The following is a 13,094-nucleotide window of genomic DNA, read 5'->3' as shown; positions in this document are numbered from 1 at the left end:
AAAAAAAACATAATTTACAAATTTAAACGTACTATGTTTTTTATTTATATAAATTCATAAGATAGTCTTATTTTTATTTATTTTTAATGAGATTAAGATAATTTATTGGAATAAAAAAGAATTTTCAAAACTGAAATGCTAAATCAACCGAGGGATAAATCGTGATTTATCTCCCGAATCTCACTGAGTTGTGGGATCCGCCACACGAAAATCTAATTATACATCGTATTAGAAAAATTCCAAGAAAGTACTAAAGTTCTAGCATCTTGACATAAACCATTACATTCGAGAGACTGGAACCGGAGGTGCAACTTAACACAAAAGAAAATGAAAATTAAATTTATCTAGTTCATGTTAGGGTGCGTAACCAAAATCTCTTCCTTGAGTCAGGAAGCTTGAAAAATAACCTAACCATGCACGCTTCTGTTAGGGCTAGTTCATGCAGATAACAAGAAGTTATTTGTTTTTTCAAACTGCCGACCTTGGCCAAAAAAGCTTTAATTTTGGCACTTTCACATTTTGTCCATGCTTCAAGAGCCCCATCCGAACGTGTCCTATGCACTTTTCGGCAAAAGAGAAATAAAAGGGTCTATAAGAGATTGTCGTGGTTTGTTGTTATCTCGAGGTGGCCCAGTTACTATTGGCGAAAGAGTTGATTTCATACTTTAGACCCATTAGTCTCATGACTCATGAGCAGCATCAACAAAATCATCTCGTAAGTTATTGTTACTAGCGAGGGACATGCATAAGTTATATGTGCTCTTAAAACAATAAGGTGGGAATAATTTAAAAGCCATGCATTGAAGTTATTTAGTTATGAGAGGGAGTAATACAAATGTAATCGATGCAACAAATGATCTCCAGGGTGTATTAGCTGGACTATAAATATTTTTACTTCAAGAATGTTTTCGATTATGTAGGTTTTGTGTGGTGGGAAATTTTCCTTTCCAAGAACAGAGGCTAAAAATGTCACGGATATTCAAGTAGAGTATTCAAGATCTAGTTTTATTTTAGATGGTATGGAATCTTTTGATAAACGCAATATTTTTGTCACTCATTAATTTTATTTCAATTCTTGCTAACTGAATAGACAGATAGATGTAATACAATTAACAAAATATGAATCAGCAAAAACTGTGTTAACTCAGTATAAATATTCTTCTCAAAATTACTTCAAAGTTTGAATGATTCTTTGATAGTTTTATCATTGATGCTTAGTTCTCCCATCTAGCTATTAACGTCCTTATGACTAAATCTTTTTAAACTTTTTTGTTTTATCATATTATTTTCACTCAGATTAGATTTTTCTTTTTCTCTTTTAAAAGAAAAATAATAACAATATTTTTTTTCTCATGACTTTTTGTCTATCAATTTTCTTCTTTAGAGATTCCCAAATATTATTTTCTCTCATTCTTCTATGATCTTATTCTTTTTCAGGATGTCTAATTTCCACATGCATGGTTAATTTTTTATGCAAGGTCTTATCTCTATCATGATTTTTCCAATCTTATCTCCTTATGTCAATAGTGTTGTTGCAGTCTCGTGTAGTCCTAGCTAACAACATTTTCTTTAGCATTATTGCAATCTATCAATATGATAGACTTTAAAACTATGTTCCAATATTATGATTTAGTTCATGTGTATGATCATTATGATGTTTATAAGTCACTCAGTATATTTTCAAAGAAACCAATCCAAAGCATTAGAACTTCAAACTTCCCCCTATAACCAAGCGTAATCGGAGGCAGTGCAGTTTTCTTCGGTTTACGTCTCAGTTGACCCCAACATTCTTCAACCATAAGAATTTTTCTCCTTATTATCAGTATATTTTCTTATCTTATATATCTTTTAGTAGTTATAAAAACATAACTAATTATGGTTATTTTTAATATTCTCAACATTTGTATTAAAGTTATTTGAGATAAATTTTTTTTTATGATTTCTCTATCTCATACAACCCCTTGAACTATGTCCTCCTCCTCAAATAACCAAGCTTCTGGAATCACCTCTCAAATGTAAAATGTTAATATTCGTGACATTTTTGCAAGAAGATGAGACGCGCAGTTGATACCTCAAGAGTCATCTTTGTAGCTACTGACGAATGGAGTAATACCCTCATTGGTAAAATTTTTCCAAAGATCTAATTGAAACTGACTCAGTGAGAAAAGAAGTAACTCAGATGTGGAAACAATAAAAAACAAGTGAAGTCGGAGCTTTAGATAAAAAAAATATTTCTCTTCAAGTTCAATTCTATGGAAGTGGTAGAAGTTGTGCCAAAAAAAGGACTGTAAAATGTTAAAAAGTGTCACCTTAATCTTAAGAAGTATGATGCTTCTATTGTTGTCAAATATTAGGTTATTTCTCACCAATAATGGAATGTACAATTTAAGAATCTGCTTCTTGAACACCTCTCAATGCAAGTTATTGATGAAACTTTGGAAAAGTTAGGACCTAAGATCTGGACTGACCCAGAAAACTGCAGGTCAGTTTTTGGCAGCATGATAACAACAAGAGTGAAGATTGATTTGAAGAAATCTCTCTTAGTATAATATTAGGTAGAAAATGAAAAAAAAATGAACATTGGTTGCAAAATGGTAAATGTTGTGAAGAGATAAAGTATGCATGGTTTTTAATGTTTTTGGTTCAAATACTTATATTCTTGCCAACAAATTATCTAATACTAGACATATTATCTCAAAATGGATTAAGTATACTTTTGGTAATAAACTAAACAGAATTCTTCAGTTACAAGCAGATATGTCTCATTTTCAGTCTTCAGATGTTGATGGTAAAAATACTTGAAAAGACGAGGGGACCCAAATACACCAAAATATTTTTATTTGATCACAACCTATTCAATATATACCGTGTATAAACCTCTTTGAGCAACAATCACTCAAGGAATATTTCAACACGGTGTCCACTTGAAATAGGGTTAGTACTGACTTGCCTAACAAGGTGAGAATATCAAAGTCAAGTGGAGAAATCCAATATACTTTGTCTGATTGTCTATGGATATGAAATCGAGACAATACAACGACAAATTGTTCACTTGATAACCGAAACCTTATAGGATAAATATCAAGTTCCTAGTTAACGTACAATTGTATTTACTTTAATTATAAAACAATTATAATGCGGAAATAAAGTAAAGCACACACACCAGAATTTTGTTAACAAGGAAACCGCAAATGCAGAAAAACCCTGGGACCTTGTCCAGTTTTGAATACTCAATTGAATTAAGACGCTACAAAAAGTAAACCTGCAACTTCATGTAGACAATACTAAGTAGACTAAAATACTAGTTACTCAGCTTCAGCGGTATTCTTGTTTTGACTATATCTAGCAGAACCGAAGTTCACAATAGATATTAGTTTTGATTATATCTAGCAAAACCGAAGTTCTCAATAGATATTTGATACTAGATATCCTAGCAGAACAGGCGTTCTCTTTAGGACTTAAATCTAATATATCTTCTTAATGGTTTAATCCTTCAATTAGACAAGATTCCTGTGGATCGTATTCCAAACAGTAAAAGATAAACTGTTTGGTAACAAAAGTCACTTTATAATCACAATACCGAAATATATGATATAAGCACAGTTAAGGATCTTCTATTTTTAAGACCTGTTATCATATCCGAAGTTCCTTGGTTACAAGATCAAACAAGATAATGATTACCGAAATAATCAGTCTTGATTATAAGGTTTATGATAAAATAAACTTGTTGATCTTAAAAAGGGTTATAAACAACCTCTTTAATCCCGGAAAATCAAGTCACAGAAAGTTACACCAAGATAAAAACACAAGAACAAAAGTATTCAAATCTTCAAAGTCTTCAATCTTCGATTTAATCTTCAAAGTAACAACCTGCAAAAACAAACTTGATTCCTTATTGATTTTTCGCACAGAACGGAGTTTGTTAACAATGGAAAATCAATGAATCTATCTTACGGATTTAGAAAGACTTAGATCCGTAAAAAAATTGATCTTTTATCTAGTTTGAGTGAGCCTTATATCAGATGAGAAGGTTATCAAGAATAAACAAACTAGGTGCAATCAAAGATTCAACAGCCGTTAGTCAAACAAAATCAATAATCGAAAACTAAAATAACAATGCAATCTTCTAGTTTCCCACCAACGATACTAATAGAACTTCTTGATCCCATAGAAGTCTTTAAACCGAGCGGCCATAAGAGATTTCTTCTAATTAGGGTACTCTCCTCTCCAATAGGCGGCTCCACCAGTAACAACACAACTGAGGTAGTTTTGCTGGCTCTTAGGATAGTTTGCTAGAGATGCAAACTTAGGTAATTATAGTCCAAGGAAGTTTGGAAACCAAGGAATTTTCAAAACCGAAAATGTTCTCAAGATATGCAATAAATAGCAAAATTCGGTTTTCATAATTCCTGTAAATAAGGTGTCCTTTATTTTCATAATTTACGTATCCACATTAACCAAATATATTTTCGGTATCTCTAATATTTCTAGAATAATAGAAAATTCGAAAATCTATTTTTGGATAAATTTTTGTGTTAAAAACACAAAACGTGCTCAGATTGGGTTGAGATTTATTGAGGTCGATTGCACATGTTCAAAGAATCGGTTCCCCCTTGTAATGAGTAACAATACCAATAATCCTAGCGATTTCCATTTCGATCCACAAACGAGTTTGTGAACTTACTTCCTTTAAACGAATGTAAAAACATTGTTTCCTAGGATGAAATCTTCGCTCACACCCATATACATAGTCATAGTAACATCCAATATATTATGTCGATGTCATATTTACGAAGTTCAAAAGATAAACTTTTCACTTCGTAATTCAATAAATTCCTTAGCACTTTGATCATAATAATATAACTTTGCATGTTATGTTTTCAATCTAAAATATTTGAAAGACACAAGATAGATAAGAAACAAGTCAAGTCATAGTTACTAACCTCAAGCTGAAGGAGATGTCTTTGTTGTCTTCAATCCATCTTCAGATCTTTGTGAGTAACTGGAGCACAATACTTCTATCATTTCTAGTCTAACCTATCAAAGTTTACTGTAGTTACATATTAGCGACTCGAGTTTTGGAACTAAATTTGACAACCAATCTTGACATACCAACGCTTGGTGGGTTCAACCGAGCGGTGCTCTAACAATCTCCCCTTTTGTCAATTTAGTGACGAAACTCTATTACATATGGAGATAAACGAATTACAAAAATAACTCATATTAATCTGCATATATTCAAAAATAAATGTCGTTGTTTACATTATGATAACAAAGCTATACTACAGGGTAAGATAGGTATATTTTCAATCCGCACGTCTTTGTTATTTCATGTAGTCCCTCATAACTACTATCACATGATATGTTACTCCCCCTTAGTCTGTGTTGTCACTCTTTTCGTTAGATAACGTTTTAACACAAATGTCCTTTCCCTTAGTGATACCAAATCAAATACACTATCACTTTTAATATCACTTGTTTACTCCATATATTTCTCCCCCTTTTTTGTCACAAAATGATAAAGGTACGAGCAAATAAGGACAAACCGAAAGGATCTTACAATAAAAAAACTTGCAAAGTTATAAGAGTTAAGCATGAGGATTTGGCACACCATTTTAGATAACCATTTATCAAAACCGAAACTACAAGTAATTTTGTTTTAATATGTTTATCAAGTAAACAATTGCACTAAGCAGTTTTGGATAGTTTAGCAAACCAAAAATCGACTAATCACATAGTTCTTTGCTAAACCGATTGTACAAATACAATCGCTTGATCGATAAGACCAAAATAAAGATAAGAACTAACTTTATTTTTCTCATCAGGTTCTAGTTTTTCACAAAGAAAACACTTAGACCTTTAACTTTTATCAAGACAAATACTAGGTTAGTTAACTAGTAATTCTCGTTAAGGCATTCAGGTAGACTTGAATAACCAAATCCTCTCACATTTGATAAGTCAAACTTACATCCGAAAATCTTAGTTTCTCTTATCCGTAAATCACTTGGACTAATCAAATGATCCGGAAAACACTTTTCGTTAAGTCTTAAACAATCCATACAAACCAAATAAATCAACTTGCATAATTGTTTATCTTAACCGGAAGCAATTGAATCAACATAGACATTACAGCTTTGCAATTGCACCGACATTTTGTAAGCCTAACAATGGTTTTTCTTAACCGGAAAACAATTGAATCACACACATCAATTGTACCGAAATTTTATAAGCCTAAACAATTGATATCAAAAGATAACAATGATTTTTCTTAACCGGAAACAATTGAATCACACACAAACGTCCATACACAAATAATGGAATAAACACCAATTGTACCGAAAATTTGTCAAGCAAAAGCAAATAAAAATATGCAATAAAATCATGTTTTTCTTAACCAGGAAAACGATTAACTAACAAATTTGTTACCTTAAATTTTGCATCATCTTTTCCTCATTGTTTTCTCATCCTTTTGCAAGGATATAAGAACAGCAAAAGCAATCTTTACCAGAGAAAGGTTGAAATGGTTTTTAACTATTACGTGCCAATAGTAATAAGCTAATACCAAAGACTCATATGTATACTATATACACAACTTATGACAAATAAATTGATAATAGTATAATCGTGACTTACATATGAGGTTAATTGTCATCATCCTTTTATGATTATTTGATTAAGAAACCCAAAATGTTAGATATGCTAAATCAAAAGTCACAAAATCATAAAAAGGTAACCGATATGAGACCTAATTATCTGATATAACGATGATAACATGGAGCTACATTCATTTGATCAAGAACGTTTAGCACAATATTTTGAATGTCATGAGTATTGAAACTTATCATTCGAGTGTCATCATTGTGACTATGTTTTGATACTTTCCTGGTTGTCTTTAGAGAAGACTTTGGACTCCATTTAGAAATGGTTTTACAGGAGAAGCTTTGTTCTTCCTATTATTTCCTCCTGAAATCCAAGATGAATTTCTTGAAGAAACATTAGGGTAACTGAAATGTTGAAAACTCTGAGAGTTAGCCTTTTTCCAATTTGGAACATCAGATATTGTCTTTACAAAGTTATCTCTCCTTTTATTATTTGAGCGATTTGTGAGAAAACTTTGTAGAAGCCTGATAAGTAAACTCTGAACTATCATTACAATAATTCTTTTTCTCATTTTTAGGACAATGATGACCTGATTTACCACGACGGGCATTATTAAGTTCAGCCAATTTTGAGGAAACTCGTGCATCTATGGCTTTCTCATTCCTTTTACGGAATCTATAGCCCCTTTCCAGGTGTCTTTTATTTCCACAATAAAAGCAATGCTTAACAACACACGAATCATGTTGTTTAGTGGTACCTTGCTGTGGATCCACTTGTATTGGAGTTCGACAGAATTTATGTTTTCCATTTTTTGCTGAAGATGAAGGTGCTACAAAATTTTCTTTTATGGAAGAGTAATCTTTTGTGGCAACTTTTGAAGCAATTTCTTCACCAGAGTCTTTAGGTTTTACAAACTTTGTCTCCTGTTTAGCTGTTAAAGTTTGTTTACCTTTGTAGCCCAATCCTCGAGTGTCACGAGGAACTCTTTTTGACTTCAATATTGAGTCAAGTTGTTTTGTGCTACTATCTAAATTTTTCAAGTCCGCTTTTAGACTCATATTCTCTTCCTCCAAAGTTTTTATTTTTTCGAGAGCATTATCTAAATCAACCTTCAATTTGAACTTTATAATCTATTTCAGATTAGGTAAAATTACTTACCTTGGTGTTCTTTAGATTATCCATCTATGTGTATAACTTCACTTCTCAATCATGAATTTCTTCGATTTTCTCTCTGTAACATTTCATGCATTCAACATACCTATCACCACCAATAATCTCTATATCGTTCTCCAATTCATCAAGTTCCTTTTTTAATCTTTCATTCTCTTCACGAAGATCACAGTTGAGTGTCTTTGGCTCTGGAGATGCTCGATCATCACTTTTTTCAATTTGTTTTCTAAATGATTCCAAGACTTCAAGATAAGTTTGACCATTGCTTACACGTTCTATATCCTTATATAGAATATCAATTTCTTATTTAAGACATTCATTCTCTTTGCAAATTCTATCACATTCAAGTGCCTTTGACTCTAAAGTTACTTCAATATCCTTTTCAGGCGTGCATTCAACAGTTGCAGTGAAAGCTCTGTTCTCTTGATCCTTGGAACAGTTAAGGCTATCACCATCATTTTGTTCTCTATTCTCTACACATTTCTGTGATTTTTGAGAAGGAGAAGATGCAACTTTTGAAGAACTCCTTTTCTTTTGTCTTAATAACTTTCTAAATTGTCGTGCAGTCATATCAACACTACAGTTCTTGGTTTTTGTATCCGAAGAACAAGTCTTAGTTACAGCTTTAAGGGTAATACCCTCTTCATTCTTGAATTGGTATTCAAGATCAAAGATCTCTAATTTACCAACTAGAGCGCTTCTAGATAGTGTGGAAAGATCATTAGCTTCCATGATGGCATGATTTTTAGACTCGTATCTTGGTGGTAAATACCTTAGAGTTTTACACACAATATCTTTATCTGACATAGTTTTTCCTAAAGCGTGAGAGGCATTCACTATTTCAGATAGTTTTTGATCAAACTCATCAAAGGTATCGTCCTCGTCCATACGAAGGTTTTCCCATTTAGAAGCTAGGTTTTGAATCCTTGCTTCCTTTTCAGTCCCAATGAAGTCTTTAAGTCGTTAACCTGGTTTAGAGAAGAAAAACCAAGGTTAAAGGAGAATTGACTCTAGCTTATGCAACTAGTATCACATGTAAGTTGTGGGGATTAGGTTTCCTAGTTGCTAGAGTTCTACCTTATATAGTCTTTCAAATCATGTTTTGCAATCAATGTTAGCTTGGTAACAAAGCATTCAGTATTCACCGTTAGATGAAAACTTGATTAGATTCAATCTAATATTTCTCAACCGTTAGATCGAAAACTTAGCTTGTTACGCACAAATGAAATGTCCTATTTTGGGTTTATCTAACCGTTCCCAAACATGAACATTTGTTGGTTCAACAATAGTTAACCAAGTGGTTAGCCATATGAGCGATTTCATATCAACCATATTCTTCTTCACCATAACTATTTCAAATGACTCAAATGAACTAGTTAGAGAGTTTTTCAATTGCTTAGATCTTATGTAACTACATAAGACACAATCGAAGCAAAAACGGTTTGATTCACTTGAATCGGTTCATAAACTTTATAGCCATGGTTTGAAAAATCATTCCTTAGTTCATATAAACATGAGTTCAAGAACAACTGATTTTAGATATAACCAACTCAAGTTCGCGGACTGGGTTTGCGGAAGGAGTTCACAAACTCCAGTAGAAATTCTCGGGTGGAGAACTTCCGCCAGTTCGCGGACTTGGCTCACGCCACATTCCGTTTCTCTTGATGAACAAAGTTCGCAAACTTTGGTCCAAGGAAAAAGGACTTATACATATATGTGTTTCCACAACAATGCTTATATCTACCAATGGTTATATACTCTAAACTCTCATTTCAACCACTGAAACATTCTCAGATGATGTTATATAGTCGTTGTTCACATACCATTTTTCGTCAGAGCAATTTTCAAAGTGATTGAAACATAACATAACATAACATTCGTCACTAGGTAAAGATGAATTTTGCTAAAGCAAAAGCTTACCAACACATATTTCGAGAAATAGATAGGCCAGATAAACTCGGCTCGAAATAGCAAATGTGTATAAAAAAAGTCTATATATCAAAACGAATTTTGTCTCAAGAATGGGAGATAGAGTAAATAGACTTTTGAGTGATAGATAAGTTCAAGTCTCCACATACCTTTTAGTCGATTAAGTTCCACCAGTTTCTTGAGTAGTCCTTCGCCTTGTATGATGATTTCCATGGAGTTCTTGAGCTCAACTACACTTTCTATCCTAGTCCAAGACCTTAGCTATGATAGGCTAGAAATCAAGACTTATAATTTTGATCACTAACATTGACAAACATGCTTGATATAGCAACACATGAGAGTTCGACCGAGCAATGCTCTAACAATCTCCCTCTTTGTAAATTTTAGTGACAAAACCATTAGTACATATGGAATACAAAAAATAAATAAATTAACTTTTGTAGCTCCTATTCCACATGTCTAATCTTCAACATTACTCGAAATCTTCGTCACTTCCAAGTACTCAAATGATCCCAAAGGTTGTAACTTCAGCACCATCGTTGTTGAAAGTTCGTAGCTATAAAAACAAGAAGACAATAGTTCTCAATCATTGTTATACAGTGTCATAGTATCATTATACAACGTCAAAGTTCAATTGTATCACAACTTTAACAACAATAATATGGTGATATGTATCACTCTCCCTTAGTCAATACTCCATCTCACATGGAAACCACTCCCCCTTACATAATGATCCGAAAACCATATGTATTTGTAGTGTGAACTACATATTAATTCTCCCCCTTTTTGTCAATAAAATTGGCAAAGGTACAAGAACGGGATCCTAAAATTTCCGAAAGATATATTTCTTGACCAAAACAAAGCAAAACATCAACTTATTTAGATGCAATCATAAATCCGAAGCTAAATGCATTCATCAAGGAGTTTAAAGATACAAGATAACCCCTATAATATTCCACATCAGCACTCCCCATAAAGATTTAGCAATTAAGCACAAGTTCAAATAAGAACTCTCCCCCATAATATGTATTTCCCAAAAGAACAACAAGAGCGACCTTAATTTCGAAAGAAAAGAAGGATTTCTTTGGACATAAAAAATCACATACAAGTATGAATTTGAATCCAAAATACTCAATTAAATTAACCATAAGAGAACTCATGATTAATTTAACCGGAAATGCTCAACATAAGTGAACTTATGGAGACTGTTAGAGCATTGCTCGGTTGAACCCACCAAGCATTGGTATGTCAAGTTTGGTTGTCATATTTTAGTGAATCAAAACTCATGTCAAGAGTCGCTTGATTGTGTACTAGAGTCAAATTCGTATAGGTTAGCTTGAAAGTATTAGGATATGAGACATTACAAGTATTGTGATGTCTTGAAGATGTGAATAAGCAAGGAGCTACAACGACAACAATCATCCTTCCACTTGAGGTTAGTGATATTTTACTTGATTGTTTCATTCCCTAACGTATCTTTCAAGTCGTGCATATTCAAAACATAACTGCGAAGCATATTTGAACTCTATATAGACATAGTATTAAGGAATACAATACGAGGTTTATTGATTAACCATTAAATTTGTAGATAAGATATCGCCATAATCATTTGAATTCTATTGTGATTATGTATGGGTAGGAGGTGAGGATTTCATCCTAGGGAACAATGTTTACATGTGTTCTAAGGAAGTAAGTTCAAAAACTTGTTTATGGACCGAAAAGGAAATTACCAGGTGTTATTGGTATTATTATTCATTGCATATCTTATGAACAACCAATATGTGTAATAGAGTATAACCGCTTACAACTTGTTGTGTTCTTGGTAGAACTATTCACAAAGGCCTGACTTATGTATTGGTATAACTTTTATTAGTAAAATCGATCTTAAGTAATCACCTGTGGTATGATCGGATTTTGTATGTCTGACCAATTAATAGGAAAGGGTAACTGATCCTTGTAAGGGCTGCAGTACATCAAAGGGAACCTATCCTTGTATGGGGTGCATCAATGTTTATAGCAGAAAGGGGAATCGATCCTATGGACATGTGCAACACGTTTTTAGGCAAAGGGGAACCTATCCTATGGACATGTGCAACACATATAAGTTAGATACCATATATATGTGGAGAACCGATCCTAGTACCTAGTCAACCGAATTTTTGGAAAGCTAGTGTGACTATGCACAATACTCCCATGGAGGTAAAAACCGTAAACCCATGATTGTGATTGAATGATGGTTTGATCAGTCACTTAGTTCTTGAAAGTCATATGAACAAATTCTAAACTTGTTTGGAAGTGTGGAAAATCGGTTTCAACATTGTAAGTGTGAAAGAAAACTTACAAAGTTAAGATGTCGACAAACTTTTAACACATGATGTGAATGTTTATTTCTTTAATTGTTCAAAGATATTCCTTAACGGCTAAGGGAAGAGAAACCCAGGATCGAAACATAAGTAAGTTGAGAATATTTTAATTAAGGTTATTAATTTCATTTTGTAGGGAAATTACAGAAATAGTAATGTGCATTTACTAATTAGATTTTCCGAGATTCGATCGTTATTTTTGGACAGAGCATTTCCAGGAATTATGAAAACCGAATCTGTGCTTTAATGAATATCTTGAGAATATTTTCGGTTTTGGAAATTCCTTGGTTTCCAAACTTCCTTGTCTATAAATAATCGAATTTTGCCTTTCTAGCAAACTAATCCTTCGTAACAACAGATTTACTCTTTTGTTGTTGTTACTGGTGTAACCACCTATTCGGAGAGGAGAGTAACCTAATTAGGTGAAATCTCTTACGGCCGCTCAGTTTAAAGTCTTCTTTGGGATTGAGAAGCTCTAGCGCGATCCGTTGGTAGGAAACTAGATAATTGCGGATTATCTTTTGTTTTCGATTGATTTGATTGACTAACGGTGGTTGAAATCTGATTGCACCTAGTTTGTTTATTCTTGAGAATCTTCTCTTCTGATATAAGATTCACTCAAACTAGTTCAGAGTTTCTACATGGATCTTTAGACTGTTGTTAGTTCTAAAGACGATCTTGTTATAATCCATTGTTAACATCCTCCGTTCTGTGCGTGATTGATCACAAGAGATTCAAGTGATTGTGTGCAGGTTTTTATTGAAGATTTAAGAAGATTTGAAGACAAAAGATATTGAAGATCTTACTTGGGTTTTATAATCTTTGGTGTGCACAATACTTGTTTCGGTAAAAGAGGATCTAATTAATAATCGGTTTATCCTTGTGGTAGATTGGATTGATTAGTTGAGTAGATTGGCATCAACATGATTCTTCTGATTAAAGGTGTTGTTGGCTTAATCTTAATCGATTACCTTTGGGTGATTGAATATAAGATAGATCTAAGGACCTGATGAAGGAGTTTATGTTGAGATA

The sequence above is a fragment of the Papaver somniferum genome, unplaced genomic scaffold (genome assembly GCF_003573695.1).
Source record: "Papaver somniferum cultivar HN1 unplaced genomic scaffold, ASM357369v1 unplaced-scaffold_19, whole genome shotgun sequence".
In the NCBI taxonomy this organism is placed as follows: Eukaryota; Viridiplantae; Streptophyta; class Magnoliopsida; order Ranunculales; family Papaveraceae; genus Papaver; species Papaver somniferum.
Note: the sequence above shows the minus strand (reverse complement) of the source record.